This window comes from Salvelinus sp. IW2-2015, linkage group LG3 (genome assembly GCF_002910315.2).
Source record: "Salvelinus sp. IW2-2015 linkage group LG3, ASM291031v2, whole genome shotgun sequence".
Classification (NCBI taxonomy): Eukaryota; Metazoa; Chordata; class Actinopteri; order Salmoniformes; family Salmonidae; genus Salvelinus; species Salvelinus sp. IW2-2015.
In genome coordinates, this window is record NC_036840.1 from 35,356,828 (window position 1) to 35,375,696 (window position 18,869).

An 18,869-nucleotide genomic window follows, 5' to 3' on the forward strand; every position below is an offset into this window, starting at 1 on the left:
GTTACTTCTTAACACTAAATAATTAACGTAAATAATTAAATCAAATTGAAGACGGGATATACTGTGTTCAATTACCGGAGGAAACAAAGTGTAGCTAGCTTTCAGGTCACGCGCCTCTAACAAAGAGTACACTTGCTCTACCCTCATCTGAACGGTTTTATTCTTCATTTCTCAAAGGAATAACCTCAACCAATTTCTAAAGACTGTTGACATCCAGTGGAAGCGATAGGAACTGCAAGAAGGTCCCTTAGAAATCTGGATTCCCAATGAAAACCCATTGAAAAGAGAGTGACCTCAAAAAAAAAGAATGGTTTGTCCTCTGGGTTTCGCCTGCCAATAAGTTCTGTTATAGTCACAGACATGATTCAACTGTTTTAGAAACTTCAGAGTGTTTTCTATCCAAATATGATTTAATCCTAGCTTCTGGCATGAGTAGCAGGCAGTTTAATTTGGGCACGCTTTTCATACAAAATTCTGAATGCTGCCCCTATCCTAGAGAAGTTAACTTGGCTTTTGAAGACCTTAGAAAGACAGGTAGGATAGATATAGGTCTGGATTAGTTTGGGTCTAGAGTGTCACCTTTTTGAAGAGGGGGATGACCGCGGCAGTTTTCCAATCTTTGGGAATCTCAGACGATACGAAAGAGAGGTTGAACAGGCTAGTAATGGGGGTTGCACAATTTCGGCAGATCATTTTAGAAAGGAGGGTCCAGATTGTCTAGCCCGGCTGATTTGTAGGGGTACAGATTTTGCAGCCTTTCAGAACATCAGCTTATCTGGATTTGGGTAAAGAGAAATGTTGGGGCTTGCGGGTTGGCCGTGGGAGGGTGTCGGCAGTTGACCGGGGTAGGGGTAGCCAGATGGAAAGCATGGCCAGCCGTAGAGAAATGCTTATGAAGTTCCAATTATATGTGGATTATCGGTGGTGACAATGTTTCCTAGCCTCAGAGCAGTGGCAGCTGGAGGAGTGCTCTATTCTCGATGGATTTTACAGTGGTCAGCAGAACATTTTTTGAGTTAGTACTACAGGATGGCAAATTTCTGTTTGAAAAAAGCTAGCCTTAGCTTCCTAACTGCCTGTGATTATTTGTTTCCTACTTCCCTGAAAGTTGCATATCACGGGGCTATTCGATGCTAATGCAGAACACCACAGGATGTTTTTGTGCTGGTCAAGGGCAGAACAGGTCTGGAGTGAAACCAAGGACTATATCTATTCCTAGTTCTAAATGTTTTGAATGGGGCATGCTTATTTGTGAAGAGGCAACTCTGGGATGTTGGCCTTCTAGGAAAAATATTGCTTTGGATGAGCAATGGCAGTCAGACCCCTTTACCTTTTCCACATTTTATTACATTACAGCCTTATCTAATATATAAATACATATACAGTGGGGAGACAAGTATTTGATACACTGCGATTTTGCGGTTTCCTACTTACAAAGCATGTAGAGGTCTGTAATTTTATTCATAGGTACACTTCAACTTACTGAGAGACGGAATCTAAAAACAAAAATCCAGAAATCATATTGTAATGATTTTAAGTAATTAATTTGCATTTTTATTGCATGACATAAGTATTTGATACATCAAAAGCAGAACTTAATATTTGGTACAGAAACCTTTGTTTGCAATTACAGAGATCATACGTTTCCTGTAGTTTTGACTAGGTTTGCCACACTGCAGCAGGGATTTGGCCCACTCCTCCTACAGATCTTCTCCAGATCCTTCAGGTTTCGGGCTGTCGCTGGGCAATACGGAGTTTCAGCTCCCTCCAAAGATTTTCTATTGGGTTCAGGTCTGGAGACTGGCTAGGCCACTCCAGGACCTTGAGATGCTTCTTACGAGCCACTCCTTATTGCCATGGCTGTGTGCTTCGTGTCGTTGTCATGCTGGAAGACCAGCCACAAACCCATCTTTCAATGCTCTTACTGAGGGAAGGAGGTTGTTGGCCAGAATTCTCGGCGATACATGGCCCCATCCATCTCCCCTCAATACGGTGCAGTCGTCCTGTCCCCTTTGCAGAAAAGCATTCCCCAAAGAATGATGTTTCCACCTCCATGCTTCACGGTTGGGAGTGGTGTTTTGGGGTTGTACTCATACTCTTCTTCCTCCAAACACGGCGAGTGGAGTTAGACCAAAAAGCTTCTATTTTTGTCTCATCAGACCACATGACCTTCTCCATTCCTCTCTGGATCATCCAGATGGTCATTGGCAAACTTCAGACAGGCCTGGACATGCACTGGCTTAAGCAGGGACCTTGCGTGCGCTGCAGGATTTTAATCCATGACGGCGTAGTGTGTTACCAATGGTTTTCTTTGAGACTGTGTCCAGCTCTCTTCAGGTCATTGACCAGGTCCTGCCGTGTAGTTCTGGGCTGATCCCTCACCTTCCTCATGTTCATTGATGCCCCACGAGGTGAAATCTTGCATGGAGCCCCAGACCGAGGGTGATTGACCGTCATCTTGAACTTCTTCCATTTTCTAATAATTGCGTCCAACAGTTGTTTCCTTCTCACCAAGCTGCTTTGCCTATTGTCCTGTAGCCATCCCAGCCTTGTGCAGGTCTACAATTTTAATCCCTGATGTCCTTACACAGCTCTCTGGTCTTGGCCATTGTGGAGAGGTTGGAATCTGTTTGATTGAGTGTGTGGACAGGTGTCTTCTTATACAGGTAAACGAGTTCAAACAGGTGCAGTTAATACAGGTAATGAGTGGAGAACAGGAGGCTTCTTAAAAGAAAAACTAACAGGTCTGTGAGAGCCGAATTCTTACTGGTTTGGTGGTGATCAAATACTTATGTTCATGCAATAAAATGCAAATAATTATTTTAAAAATCATACAATGTGAGTTTCTGGAATTTTGTTTTAGATTCCGTCTCTCACAGTTTGAAGTGTACATGATAAAATTACCAGACCTCTACATGCGAAGTAGGGAAACCTGCACAAATCGGCAGTGTATCAAATAACTTGTTCTCCCCACTGTATATATTTTATATATTTTTGTATTTTATTTTATTTTTTATTTTACCATCATCAATCTACACACAGTACCAGTAATGGACGAAGCGAAAACATGTTTTTTAATTGTTTTTATCTATAATAAAAAAAACAGAAATACCTTATTACATAAGAACTCATTCCCTTGTTCTGAGACTTGAAATTGAGCTCAGGTGCATCCTGTTCCATGAGTCCTCCTTGAGATGTTTCTACCAACTTGATTGGAGTCCACCTGTGGTAAATTCAATTGATTGGACATGATTTGAAAGGCAACACACCTGTCTAGATATGGTTCCACAGTTGACAGTGCATGTCAGAGCAAAAAACTAAGCCCATGGAGGTGGAAGAATGTACATAGAGCTACGAGACATGATTGGTGTCGATTCACAGATCTGGGGAAGAGGTACCAAAACATTTCTGCAGCAGTTGAGGTCCCCAAGAACCACAGTGACCTGCATTCATTCCTTAAATGTAAATAGTTTGGAACCACCAGGACTCTTCCTGGAGCTGGCCACCCGACAAAACTGAGCAATCGGGGAACAAGCCATCTGGATTTGCTAAAAGGCCCAAAAGACTCTCAGACATGAGAAACAAGACTGGCTGATGAAACCAATATGAACTCTTTGGCTTGAATGTGCCAAGCGTCAGTCTGGAGAAACGGTGAAAGCATGGTTGTGGTAGCAGGCTGAGAGGATCTGCAGAGAAGAATTGAGAAACTCTCCAAATACAGGTATGCCAAGCTTGTAGCGTTTCACACCAAGAAGACTCGAGGCTGTAATCGTGTGTCAAAGGTGCTTCAACAAAGTACTGAGTAAAGGGTCTGATAACTTATGTAAATGTACTATTTCAGTTTTAAAAAATGTATACATTTGTAACATTTCAAAAAAACATGTTTTTGCTTTGCCATTATGGGGTATTGTGCTTGTAGATTGATGAGGGGAGGACACAATGTAATCCATTTTAGAATAAGCCTGTAATGTGACAAAATGTCGAAAATGTCAAGGGTCTGAATACTTTCCGATTGCACTGTAAAATTCTAATATTATAATTGTGTATATTATACTTGTAAAGAATAATTTGAGTTCAAGGTGCTGACCCACACAGCTTTTCAGTAGTTAAAAGGCCATTTCCCTGCTTTTGAGAAGAGCAAGCTAGTAGATACCCAAAGACGTCCAGCAATTGCGCTAACCTAACGGTATGCTACCTTCCTTCCTTCAAACTGCAAGCAGAAACATACACATATTATCTATAGTTTGTCTGACTCTGACTAAATCCCAACTAACCCTTTAATGCATACCACTGGTGTCCGAGGGAGGAGAAAGTCACGCATACTGCAGAGTGTGTTGTGTGTGTGTGTGTGTGTGTGTGTGTGTGTGTGTGTGTGTGTGTGTGTGTGTGTGTGTGTGTGTGTTGTGTGTGTGTGGTGTGTGTGTGTGTGTGTGTGTGTGTGTGGTGTGTGTGTGATAGGATATTAGCTTTTAAAGAGCGTGATAGACTTTAGATGGGTGGACACGCTTGACTCAACTCCAGATGCACTGCTGAGATAGACCGCAATGAGTATTCAAGCTGCCAATGCTCCTATATTCAAGCTGCTCAAGGCTCCTATGTCCATGCTGCTTAACAATTCTATATCAATGCTGCTCAACGCTCCTATATCCACACTGATTAAGGATCCTATATCCACGCCGCTCAAGATTCCTATATTCAAGCTGCTCAAGCCTATTATAATCCAAGCTGCTCAAGGCTCCTATATCCAGCTGCTAAGGCTCCTATATCCAAGCTGCTCAAGCTCCTATGTCATGCTGCCTTAACGATTCTATATCCAAGCTGCTCATGGCTCCTATATCCAAGCTGCTTCAAGGCTCCTATATCCAAGCTGCTCAAGGCTCCTATGTCCATGCTGCTTAACGATTCTATATCAAAGCTGCTCATGCTCCTATATCCATGCTGCTTAAGGATTCTATATCCATGATGCATACGGTTCCTATATCCATTCTTCTCAAGCTCCTATATCCATTCTTCTCAAAGCTCCTATACCCACACTGCTTAAGGCTCCTATACCCACGCTGTTCAATGCTCCTAAATACAAGCTGCTCATGGCTCCTATATCCATGCTGCTTAAGGCTTCTATATCCACGCTGTTCAAGGCTCCTATATCCATTCTTCTCAAAGCTCCTATACCCACACTGCTTAAGGCTCATATATCCACGGCTGTTCAATGTGCCTAAAATACAAGCTGCTCATGGCTCCTATATCCATGCTGCTTAAGGCTTCTATATCACGCTGCTTAAGGCTCCGTATTATCCACGCTGTTCAATGCTTCTAAATACAAGCTGCTCAAAGCTCCTTTATCCAAGCTGATCAAGCTCCTATATCCACACTGTTCAATGCCTTAAATACAAGCTGCTCAAGGTTTCCTATATCCACGCTGCTCAAGCTCCTAAACCAATCTGCTTAAGCGCTTCTAAAGTTGTATTACAAAAGTAGTTTGAAATGTTTGGACAAAGCTTACAGGTAACTTTTGTAGTCATGTTGCGCGAGTTGGAACCTGTGTTTTTCTGGATCATTTTGGATATATATCAATGGAATTAATCGAACAAAAGGACCATTTGTGATGTTTATGGGACATATTGGAGTGCCAACAGAAGAAGCTCGTCAAAGGTAAGGCATGAATTATATCTTTATTTCTGCGTTTTGTGTCGCGCCTGGAGGGTTGAAATATGATGGTCTGTTTGTTTGCTGGGGTGCTGTTCTCAGATAATAGCATCGTTTGCTTTCGCCGTAAAGCTTTTTTGAAATCTGACACGTTGGCTGGATTCACAACAAGTGTAGCTCTAATTTGGTATTTGAATGTGTGATTTCATGATAGTTCAATTTTTATAGTAATTTAATTGAATTTGGCGCTCTGCATTTTCACTGGATGTTGGCCAGTTGGGACGCTAGCGTCACACATATCCCAGAGAGGTTTTAACAAACAGATTAACGACCATTTCGAATCCCACCGTACCTTCTCTGCTAAGCAATCTGGTTTCAGAGCTGGTCATGGGTGCACCTCAGCCACGCTCAAGGTCCTAAACGACATCATAACCGCCATCGATAAGAGACATTACTGTGCAGGCGTATTCATCGACCTGGCCAAGGCTTTCGACTCTGTCAATTATCACATTCTTATTGGCAGACTCGACAGCCTTGGTTTCTCAAATGATTGCCTCGCCTGGTTTACCAACTACTTCTCAGATAGAGTTCAGTGTGTCAAATCGGAGGGCCTGTTGTCCGGACCTCTGGCTGTCTCTATGGGGGTGCCACAGGGTTCAATCCTTGGGTCGACTCTCTTCCCTGTATACATCAATGATGTTTCTCTTGCTGCTGGTGATTCTCTGATACACCTCTACGCAGACGACACCATTCTATATATTTCTGGCTCCTCTTTGGACACTGTGTTAACTAACCTCCAGACGAGCTTCAATGCCATACAACTCTACTTCCGTGGCCTCCAACTGCTCTTAAACGCAAGTAAAACTAAATGCATGCTATTGAACCGATCACTGCCCGCACCTGCTCGCCCGTCCAGCATCACTACTCTGGACGGCTCTGACTTAGAATACGTGGACAACTACAAATACCTAGGTGTCTGGTTAGATTGTAAACTCTCCTTCCAGACTCACATTAACCTCTACCGATTCATCCTCCCGGATCCGGGATCCTCCTCATCAGAAACGCTGACTAGCATAGCCTAGCCTTGCACCACAGGGATATCATATAATATAATTTCATGAAATCACAAGTCCAATACAGCAAATGAAAGATAAACATCTTGTGAATNATAGGAGCCTTGAGCAGCTTGGATATAGGAGCCTTGAGCAGCTTGGATATAGGAGCCTTGAGCAGCTTGGATATAATAGGCTTGAGCAGCTTGAATATAGGAATCTTGAGCGGCTTGGATATTGGATCCTTAATCAGTGTGGATATAGGAGCGTTGAGCAGCATTGATATAGAATCGTTAAGCAGCATGGACATAGGAGCCTTGAGCAGCTTGAATATAGGAGCATTGAGCAGCTTGAATACTCATTGCGGTCTATCTCAGCAGTGCATCTGGAGTTGAGTCAAGCGTGTCCACCCATCTAAAGTCTATCACGCTCTTTAAAAGCTAATATCCTATCACACACACACACACACACACACACACACACACACACACACACACACACACACACACACACACACACACACACACACACACACACACACCACACACACACACACACCACACACACACACCACACACCACACACACTGCAGTATGCGTGACTTCTCCTCCCTCGGACACCAGTGGTATAGCATTAAAGGGTTAGTGGGGATTTAGTCAGAGTCAGACAAACTCATAGATAATATGTGTATGGTTTCTGCTTGCAGTTTGAAGGAAGGAAGGTAGCATACCGTTAGGTAGCGCAATTGCTGGACGTCTTTGGGTATCTACTAGCTTGCTCTTCTCAAAAGCAGGGAAATGGGCCTTTTAACTACTCAAAAGCTGTGTGGTCAGCACCTTGAACTCAAAGTATCTTTTACAAGTATATATACACAATTATAATATTTAGAATTTTACAGTGCAATCGGAAAGTATTCAGACCCCTTGACATTTTCCACATTTTTTCACATTACAGGCTTATTCTAAAATGGATTACATTGTGTCCTCCCCTCATCAATCTACACACAATACCCCATAATGGCAAAGCAAAAACATGTTTTTTTGAAATGTTACACAAATGTATACATTTTATAAAACGGAAATAGTACATTTACATAAGTATTCAGACCCTTTACTCAGTACTTTGTTGAAGCACCTTTGAGACACGATTACAGCCTCGAGTCTTCTTGGGTGTGACGCTACAAGCTTGGCAATACGCTGTATTTGGAGAGTTTCTCCAATTCTTCTCTGCAGATCCTCTCAGTCTCTGCTACCACAACCATGCTTCACCGTTTCCTCCAGACGTGACGCTTGGCATTCATCAGACCAGAGATTCTTGTTTCTCATAGGTCTGAGAGTCTTTTGGAGCCTTTTAGCAAAATCCAAGATGGCTTGTCTCCCCGATTGCTCAGTTTTGTCCGGGTGGCCAGCTCCAGGAAGAGTCTTGGTGGTTCCAAACTATTTACATTTAAGAATGATGAAGGTCACTGTGTTCTTGGGACCTCAATGCTGCAGTTTTGGTACCCTTCCCCAGATCTGTGCCTCGACACAAATCCTGTCTCGTAGCTCTATGTACAATTCCTTCCACCTCATGCTTGGTTTTTGCTCTGACATGCACTGTCAACTGTGGACCATATCTAGACAGGTGTGTGCCTTTCCAAATCATGTCCAATCATCATTGAATTTACACACAGGTGGACTCCAATCAAGTTGTAGAAACATCTCAAGGAGGATCCATGGAACAGGATGCACCTGAGCTCAATTTCAAGTCTCAGAACAAAGGGAATGAGTTCTTATGTAAATAAGGTATTTCTGTTTTTTTATTATAGATTAAAAACAATTCAAAAAACATGTTTTCGCTTCGTCATTACTGGTTACTGTGTGTAGATTGATGATGTAAAATTTAAAAAATAAAAAAAATACAAAAATATATAAATAATATATGTATTTAATATATTAGAATAAGGCTGTAATGTAATAAAATGTGGAAAGGGTAAAGGGGTCTGACTGCCATTGCTCATCCAAAGCAATATTTTTCCCTAGAAGGCCAACACCAGAGTTGCCTCTTCACAAATAAGCATGCCCCATTCAAAACAATTTAGAACTAGGAATAGATATAGTTCTTGGTTCACTCCAGACCTGTCTGCCCTTGACCAGCACAAAACATCCTGTGGTGTTCTGCATTAGCATCGAATAGCCCCCGTGATATGCAACTTTTCAGGGAAGTTAGGAACAAATATACACAGGCAGTTAGGAAAGCTAAGGCTAGCTTTTTCAAACAGAAATTTGCATCCTGTAGTACTAACTCAAAAAAGTTCTGTGACACTGTAAAGTCCATCGAGAATAAGAGCACTCCTCCCAGCTGCCCACTGCTCTGAGGCTAGGAAACACTGTCACCACCGATAAATCCCTATAAATGAGAATTTCAATAAGCATTTCTCTACGGCTGGCCATGCTTTCCATCTGCTCTACCCTACCCGCGTCAACTGCCCGACACCCTCCACGGCAACCCGCCAAAGCCCCCAACATTTCTCCTTCACCCAAATCCAAGATAGCTGATTTCTGAAAGAGCTGCAAAATCTGGACCCCTACAAATCAGCCGGGCTAGACAATCTGGACCCTCTCTTTCTAAAATGATCTGCCGAAATTGTTGCAACCCCCATTACTAGCCTGTTCAACCTCTCTTTTCGTATCGTCTGAGATTCCCAAAGATTGGAAAACTGCCGCGGTCATCCCCCTCTTCAAAGAAGGTGACACTCTAGACCCAAACTAATACAGACCTATATCTATCCTACCCTGTCTTTCTAAGATCTTCGAAAGCCAAGTTAACTTCTCTAGGATAGGGGCAGCATTCAGAATTTTGTATGAAAAGCGTGCCCAAATTAAACTGCCTGCTACTCATGCCCAGAAGCTAGGATATAAATAGTATAGTACATTGGATAGAAAACACTCTGAAGTTTCTAAAACAGTTGAATCATGTCTGTGACTATAACAGAACTATTTGGCAGGCGAAACCCCGAGGACAAACCATTCTTTTTTTTTTTGAGGTCACTCTCTTTTCAATGGGTTCATTGGGAATCCAGATTTCTAAGGGACCTTCTTGCAGTTCCTATCGCTTCCACTGGATGTCAACAGTCTTTAGAAATTGGTTGAGGTTATTCCTTTGAGAATGAAGAAATAAAACCCTTCAGAATAGGGTAGAGCAAGGTGTACTCTTTGTTAGAGGGCGCGTGACCTGAAAGCTAGCTACACTTTTTTTCCTCCGTATTGAACACAGTATATCCCGTCTTCAATTTGATTAATTATTTACGTTAAGAAATACTGTAACGTCCTGACCAGAGTTATTATGTGTTTTGCTTGTTTAGTGTTGGTCAGGACGTGAGCTGGGTGGGAATTCTATGTTGTGTGTCTAGTTTGTCTGTTTCTGTGTCCAGCCTAATATGGTTCTCAATCAGAGGCAGCTGGTAATCGTTGTCCCTGATTGAGAATCATATTAGGAGGCTTGTTTTGTGTTTGGGATTTGTGGTGGTTTGTTTCCTGTCTCTGTGTTTGTGTTCTGCACCAGATAGGACTGTCTCGGCTTTCACGTTTGTTTATTTTGTTATTTGTTAATGTTCACTGTTTATCTTCTTATTTAAACATGTTGAACAATAACCGCCGCTGCATTTTTGGTCCTCTCCTTCATCCACAGGAAGAAAGCCGTTACAGAACACCCACCACCAAACCCGAACCAAGCAGCTGGAAACGGGCAGCAGCAACAGCAGCAGTGGTACAAGGAGGAATGGCATGGGAGGAGATTTCTAGATGGAGAAGGACCCTGGGCAGAGCCAGAGGAGTGTCGCCGCCCAAAGCGGAGCTGGAGGCATCAAAAGCGGAGAGGCGGCATTATGAGGCGCTTGCAAGGCAGAGCGGCTGGAAACCGAGAGGCTCACCCAAAAATGTATTGTGCAGGGAACAAGACAAAACAAATGGAACAATGAAAAAGGAGCGGCGATGGCTAGAAAGCCGGTGACGTCGACCGCCGAACGCCGCAGGAACAAGGAGAGGAGCCGAAATTCTGACAGTATGTAACGTCTTTGTGTTTAGATTGTATTCACTAGTTTATCCTCTTCTCGTTTTTCATTTCGGACACTCCAAGATTCAACGTTGTCTTACCAAAACAATCAAAACAGTGGCTTGCACAGCCAGTATATCAGACCAACACTCAAAGATTCAGGAGAGACCTGCATGAGCGTGTCCTGCAGAGTCGCTTTGGCAAATACTTGGAGTCCAAATCCTGTGGAAGAGGATGTCGTCTGACTGACAAAATGGCCCCATCAAAAAAACAGCAAAGAGATCGTCATTATTGGTTTATGTGGATCCCCATTAGCTTTTGCAGAAGCAGCAGCTATTCTTCCTTGGGTGCACACAAAAACACAAAACATGACAAGTAACAAAACACCGATAGACTGATAAACAACTGCAGCACACATCAGTATTCAAGGACACTTGTGGCAATTCTCTCACCCCCAAATCCCTGCGTATCCTCCTTGCACTACGGCCTAATACTAAGACTCTCTACTGTAACATCAGTCGTTAGCCTCTGGTCATTTTTACTCTGTATCTGTAGCAATTTTTTTGTACATTCACTGTAGGCTACTACTGTACACAACAGCACCGTCATAACTACTTGGTACTGTCTATTTTATTCTATATTTTAACTTGTAATGATGTGAGTTGTGTAAATGCCTCGTCTATACAATGGTCCTGCACATTAGRTACAGTAATCTGTCCTGTATTGTGAATAATACATGTGTCCTTGCCAGTTCATCAGTTGTCGTGTCATTACATCGGTCCACACTATGYTTAGTTAGCTTTTACCAATTTACCTTCAGTATTCAAATGTTACTGATACATYCACCTGACTGCTGTGGCTTAATGTAAATGAATCAAGTCTAATAGATAGTAACCAAACAGATGGTACTGTTCTATTGGCAGTCATTACAGTCATTTGMCACAATTGTAACACAATAGGTTGTATTGTTTCAAACAACAATTATTGGGATGATTTGACAAAATTGGCACGGCGGCAWTGTCTGGCTGTGAAGCTGAATCATCAGAGTGTCACTATAACAGGCCCTTTACATACTCTGCCTCTTTGAATCACATGTAGATTTCTGTCGGCGAGGGATATTTGCGCCGAATGACACAAACAGATAAAGGCAAGACTCTTCTGTTCCCTCATCCCAAGTCTCTCTCCCTTCAGTGTCCMCTCCAACACCAGTCGATATGCAACCAGTCTGTATTGGATAAGAACAAATCAATTATTATTCGTGAGCAGTTATATATAAGTAATCTAATAACAAGAAACAATTTGATTTGATCAAGTGTTCAGTTATAAAACAACAAAAGTTATCAATAGATTATCTTCATTATATTTTGATACTGTGTGCTGAGACAAGCAAGAATGTCACTTAGTTGATAGACAGTTGTCCATCCTGTCAAACAGGTCTGGGATGCTTCTTGATAGACAGTTGTCCATCCGGTCAAACAGGTCTGGGATGCTTCTTGATAGATAGTTGTCCATTCGGTCCAGCAGGTCTGGGCTGCTTCTTGATAGACAGTTGTCCATTCGGTCCAACAGGTCTGGGCTGCTTCTTGATAGACAGTGTCCATTCGTCCAGCAGGTCTGGGCTGCTTCTTGATAGAAGTTGTCCATTCTGGTCCAACAGTCTGGGCTGCTTCTTGTAGACAGTTGTCCATTCGGTCCAAGGTCTGGGCTCTTCTGATAGACAGTTGTCCATTCGGTCCAACAGGTCTGGGCTGCTTCTTGATAGACAGTTGTCCATTCGGTCCACAGGTCGTGGGCTGCTTCTGATAGACAGTTGTCCATTCGGTCCACAGGTCTGGGCTGCTTCTTGATAGACAGTTTGTCCATTCGGTCCAACAGGTCTGGGCTGCTTCTTATAGACAGTTGTCCATTCGGTCCAACAGGTCTGGGCTGTTCTTGATGACAGTTGTCCATTCGTCCAACAGGTCTGGGCTGCTTCTTGATAGAACGTTGTCCATTCGGTCCAACAGGTCTGGGCTGCTTCTTGATAGACAGTTGTCCATCTCGGTCCAACAGGTCGTGTGCTTCTTGATAGACAGTTGTCCATTCGGTCCAACAGGTCTGGGCTGCTTCTTGATAGACAGTTGTCCATTCGGTCCACAGGTCTGGCTGCTTCTTGATAGAGTGTCCATTCGGTCCACAGGTCTGGGCTGCTTCTATAGACAGTTGTCCATTCGGTCTCCAACAGGTCTGGGCTGCTTCTGATAGACAGTTGTCACTCGGTCCACCAGGTCTGGGCTGCTTCTTGGATAGACAGTTGTCCATTCGGTCCACACAGGTCTGGGCTGCTTCTTGATAGACCAGTTGTCCATCCGCGGTCCCAAGGTCTGGGCGCTGCTTCTTGATAGAGCGTTGTCCCTCACATGTCAAACAGGTCCTGGGCTGCTTCTTTGACAGGAGCAGTCTGCCATACGTGTCTCGGTCGCAGTCAAGCGTCTGGGCTGCTTCTTGATAGACAGTTGTCCTTGTCCAACAGGTCTAGGCTAGCCTTTGATTTCCGGCAGTGTGCCATATTCGGTAGGTCTGGGAGCTTAGCTTCTTGATAGAAACGTTTCCCATCGTTCGGTCGCACGTCTCCTTGCTCTATAACAAGTTTCATCGGTAGAGGCTGGCCTGCTCTGAGATAGTGTCCTCTCCGCAACCCAGGTCTTGGCTTATAGACTTGTACCATTCGGTCCAACAGTCTGGGCTGCTTCTTGATAGACGAGTGTTGTCGCATTTCGCTGCCTGTTACTCCACTGACGTCGCTGAGGCGTTGCCTATCTGATACGACCACGAGTGTTGGTCGCAGTCGTGGCAAGCAGGGTCTGGGCTGCTTCTGTGCATGGAAAATGCTCGAGTATATCTTGTGCGGCACTCATAGAGGTCCAACACGGTCTTGGGCTGCTTCTTGAGACTAGGACAGTGTGGCCGGTCCATTTCTCTTTCGGACGCATAGGGTGGGTGGTCAGACTGGATGGGCGTGGCTTCTTGATAGAACAGTCTGTTACATTCAGTCCAACAGGTCTGGGCATGATCTTGTTCTTGCATAGACACGTTTGTCCCTATTCGATAATGCCGCAGAGCCGAGGTCTGGCGATGACTTCTTAGATAGACCAGTTGTCACCACTGTGGTCCAACAGGGTCTGGGCTGTCCTGTCTCTGACATATTCGACAGTTGTTCGCATCATGAGGTCGGTCCAAAGGTCTGGGCTGCTTCCTTGGAGAGACCAGTTTCCAAATACCTCGAGGTCCAACAGGTCTGGCTGTTTGATAGAGAGTTGTACCATAGCTGGCTAACGGTCCAAAGGTTGGGCTGCTTCTTGATAGACAGTTGTCCATTCGGTCCAACAGGTCTGGGCTGCTTCTTGATAGACAGTTGTCCATCCGGTCCAACAGGTCTGGGCTGCTTCTTGATAGACAGTTGTCCATTCGGTCCAACAGGTCTGGGCTGCTTCTTGATAGAGAGTTGTCCATTCGGTCCAACAGGTCTGGGCTGCTTCTTGATAGAGAGTTGTTCATCTGGTCCAACAGGTCTGGGCTGCTTCTTCCATAAAATTCTTAGGACATGGAAGAATGTCTCTACGACACCAGGATTGATGAGTGCAGAAAAGTCATCAGGGTTTGTTACACAGTCTTTTGGTGTGCTGCTTTAATGCCATAGATTTCAAGCTCCCCCAATCCATGGCAGTAACAAGTTCCACTCTGTGCAACACAAACAGTCATCGTCGGTTGCCATGGGTTGACCTGCCCCGCAGTCCCCTGAGACTAGCTTGGTTACCGGCTCCGCTGATTCAGCCTCCCTCCGTGTTCGATCAGCGTCCACCTGCACAGGTTCCTCCTCAGTAAATTCTGGCTCAARTAAATATTGCTCTGAATAAAAATGGTACCTTAATTCTACCTTAAAGTCTGACATGATTTATCAAATGTTATTATGATGATTTGCCAATAGGCAAGCAAGTTAGCTACTTTAGCTACTGGAGTAAGCAACAACTGGCTGTCTCCTGGGAGTTTTGCTTACAAAACCACACCAATTCTSRCAGGAAGAGAGAGCAGGCAGAACCCAACGTATGTTGATAATGAGGAAGTTGATAGAATCTAATTTCAAACAATTAACACATTAATCAAATCAAAATTGACTATGTATAGCTTTGTAAGACTATAACTGACCARCCACTGTTGGAGTAGTTAGGTCTGTTTCCCTGCTATTGAGAGGAGCTGGCTAGTAAATACCAATAGACTTCAAGCAATTGCGCTAAACTAACGATATACTAGCTTCAACTTCCTTCAAACGGCACGTGGAGACATAAAAATGGCATCCATGAGTTCGTCTGACTCTGGGTAAGTAGGAAATTACCCAAATCCCCAAATCCCATAGTATTCCTTTTAAGACCCATCTGTTGCCCGTTAGGGAAATTGACATTCTCAGAGGTCATCTGATGATACGTTTATTTAATCTCTCCACACTCCAAGGCTGCTCCATCAGAGTCTTTTATACACTCATTATCATGAGATGTAAAAAAAGACACAGGAGTGAAGGGAGGTGTCTATGCATGTGTGCATGTTTGTGATTGTGTGTGCATGTGTGTGCATGTGATCTTAGAGAAAGGCTTTCACCTGCTTATAGCAATGGAGACAGTTGCCGTGTCCTAATAACCGTACTTGCATTCTAAATAGTAGGAATATTTGGGTATGCAGACATTTTTATGTGTTATAGTATGTGATTTTTTTTATTTATTATGCTTTAAATGGCAGGATGTAACACAGTAATTTCAACTTTTCTTCCAGCACTACTGATGAAGGAGGTAGTCTTTAGAGACCCACGTGTGTCTGACAGCAGCTGATAATCAGCTGAGGGGACACGCTGTATCAACAGAATTGTGCATTAGATAAGGCATTCTCAGTAGGAGTCTAGTGGGCTGATATGTGTCAGGCATTCTCAGTAGGAGTCTAGTGTTTGCTGATGTGTGTCCGAGCCATTCTTCAGTAGGTCTAGTGTGCTGATATGTGTCAGGCATTCTCAATAGGAGGCTAGTTGTGCTGATATGTTCAGGCATTCTCAGTAGGGAGTCTAGTGGGGCTGATATTTGTCAGGCATTCTCAGTAGGAGTCTAGTGTGCTGATATGGTGTCAGGCATCTCAGTAGGAGTCTAGTGTGCTGATATGTGTCAGGCATTCTCAGTAGGAGTCTAGTGGCTGATATGTGTCAGGCATTCTCAGTAGGAGTCTACGGGCTGATATGTGTCAGGCATTCTCAGTGGAGGATCTAGTGGGCTGATATGTGTCAGGCATGTCTCATGTAGGAGTCTAGTGGGCTGATATGTGTCAGGCATTCTCAGTAGGAGGAGTCTAGTGTTGCTGATATGTGTCAGGCATTCTCAGTAGGAGTCTAGTGGCTGATATGTGGCAGGCATTCTCAGTAGGAGTCTAGTGGCTGATAGGTGTCGGATTCTCAGTAGGAGTAGGGCTGATGTGTCAGGCATTCTCAGTAGGAGTCTAGTGTGCTGATATGTGTGCAGGCATTCCTCAGTAGGAGTCTAGTGGCTGATATGTGTCAGGCATTCTCAGTAGGAGTCTAGTGGGCTGATATGTGTCAGGCATTCTCAGTGAGGAGTCTAGTGGCTGATATGTGTCAGGCATTCTCAGTAGGAGTCTAGTGGGCTGATATGTGTCAGGCATTCTCAGTAGGAGGTCTAGTGTGCTGATATGTGTCAGGCATTCTCAGTAGGAGTCTAGTGGGCTGATGTGTTCAGGCATCTCAGTAGAGTCAGTGTGCTGATATGTGTCAGGCATTCTCAGTAGGAGTCTAGGGCTGATATGTGTCAGGCATTCTCATAGGAGTCTAGTGGGCTGATATGTGTCAGGCATTCTCAGTAGGAGTCTAGTGTGCTGATATGTGTCAGGCATTCTCAGTAGTAGGAGTCTAGTTGGCTGATATGTGTCAGGCATTCTCAGTAGGAGGAGTCTTAGTGGGCTGATATGTGTCAGGCATTCTCAGTAGGAGTCTAGTGGGCTGATATGTGTCAGGCATTCTCAGTAGGAGTCTAGTGTGCTGATAGTGGTCAGGCATTCTCAGTAGGTAGGAGTCTAGTGTTGGCTGATATGTGTCAGGCATTCTCAGTAGGAGGATCTAGTGTGCTGATATGTGTCAGGCATTCTTCAGTAGGAGGTCTAGTGGGCTGATATGTGTCAGGCATTCTCAGTAGGAGTCTAGTGGGCTGATATGTGTCAGGCATTCTCAGTGGAGGAGTCTAGTGTGCTGATATGTGTCAGGCATTCTCAGTAGGAGTCTAGTGGTGCTGATATGTGTCAGGCATTCTCAGTAGGAGTCTAGTGTGGCTGATATGTGTCAGCATTCTCAGTAGGAGAGTCTAGTGGGCTGATGTGTGTCAGGCATTCTCAGTAGGAGTCCTAGTGTGCTGATATGTGTCAGCATTCTCAGTAGGAGTCTAGTGTGCTGATATGTGTCAGGCATTCTCAGTAGGAGTCTAGTGGCTGATATGTGTCAGCATTCTCAGTAGAGAGTCTAGTGGGCTGATAATGTGTCAGGCATTCTCAGTAGGAGTCTAGTGGCTGATATGTGTCAGGCATTCTCAGTAGGAGTCTAGTGGGCTGATATTGTGTCAGGCATTCTCAGTAGGAGTCTAGTGGGCTGATATGTGTCAGGCATTCTCAGTAGGAGTCTAGTGTGCTGATATGTGTCAGCATTCTCAGTAGGAGTCTAGTGGGCTGATATGTGTCAGGCATTCTCAGTAGAGTCTAGTGGGCTGATATGTGTCAGGCATTCTCAGTAGGAGTCTAGTGTGCTGATATTGTGTCAGGCATTCCCAGTAGGAGGGTCTAGTGTGCTGATATGTGTCAGGCATTCTCAGTAGGAGGAGGTTTTCTAGGGGCTGATATGTGTTCAGGCATTCTCAGTAGGGTCTAGTGGGCTGATATGTGTCAGGCATTCTCAGGTAGAGTCTAGTGTGCTGATATGTGTCAGGCATTCTCAGTAGGAGGAGTCTAGTGTGCTGATATTGTGGTCAGGCATTCTCATAGGAGGAGTCTAGTGGGCTGATATGTGTCAGGCATTCTCAGTAAGGAGTCTAGTGGCTGATATGTGTGCAGCATTCTCAGTAGGAGGTCTAGTGGGCTGATATGTGTCAGGCATTCTCAGTAGGAGTCTAGTGTGGCTGATATGTGTCAGGCATTCTCAGTAGGAGCTCTAGTGTGCTGATATGTGTCAGGCATTCTCAGTAGGAGTCTAGTGTGCTGATATGTGTCAGGCATTCTCAGTAAGAGTCTAGTGTGCTGATACGGTGTCAGGCATTCTCAGTAGGAGTCTAGTGGCTGATATGGTGCAGCATCTTCAGTAGGAGTCTAGTGGGCTGATATGTGTCAGGCATTCTCAGTAGGAGTCTAGGTGTGCTGATATGTGTCAGGCATTCTCAGTAGGAGTCTAGTGGGCTGATATGTGTCAGGCATTCTCAGTAGGAGTCTAGTGGGCTGATATGTGTCAGGCATTCTCGTAGGAGTCTAGTGGCTGATATGTGTCAGCATTCTCAGTAGGAGTCTAGTGTGCTGATATGTGTCAGGCATTCTCAGTAGGAGCTAGTGTGCTTGATATGTGTCAGGCATTCTCAGTAGGAGTCTAGTGTGCTGATATGTGTCAGGCATTCTCAGTAGGAGCTAGTGTGCTGATATGTGTCAGGCATTCTCAGTAGGAGCCTAGTGTGCTGATATGTGTCAGCATTCTCAGTAGGAGTCTAGTGTGCTGTATGTGTCAGGCATTCTCAGTAGGAGTCTAGGTTGCTGATATGTGTCAGGCATTCTCTAGAGGAGCCTAGTGTGCTGATATGTGTCCGGCATTCTCAGTAAGGAGTCTAGTGTGCTTGATATGTGTCAGCATTTCAGTAGGAGTCTAGTGTGGCTGATATGTGTCAGCGATTCTCAGTAGGAGTCTAGTGTGCTGATATGTGTCAGGCATTCTCAGTAGGAGTCCTGTGGCTGATATGTGTCAGGCATTCTCAGTAGGAGGAGTCTAGTGTGCTGATATGTGTCAGCATTCTCAGTAGGAGTCTAGTGTGCTGATATGTGTCAGGCATTCTCGTGTAGGAGGAGCCTAGTGGGCTGATATGTGTC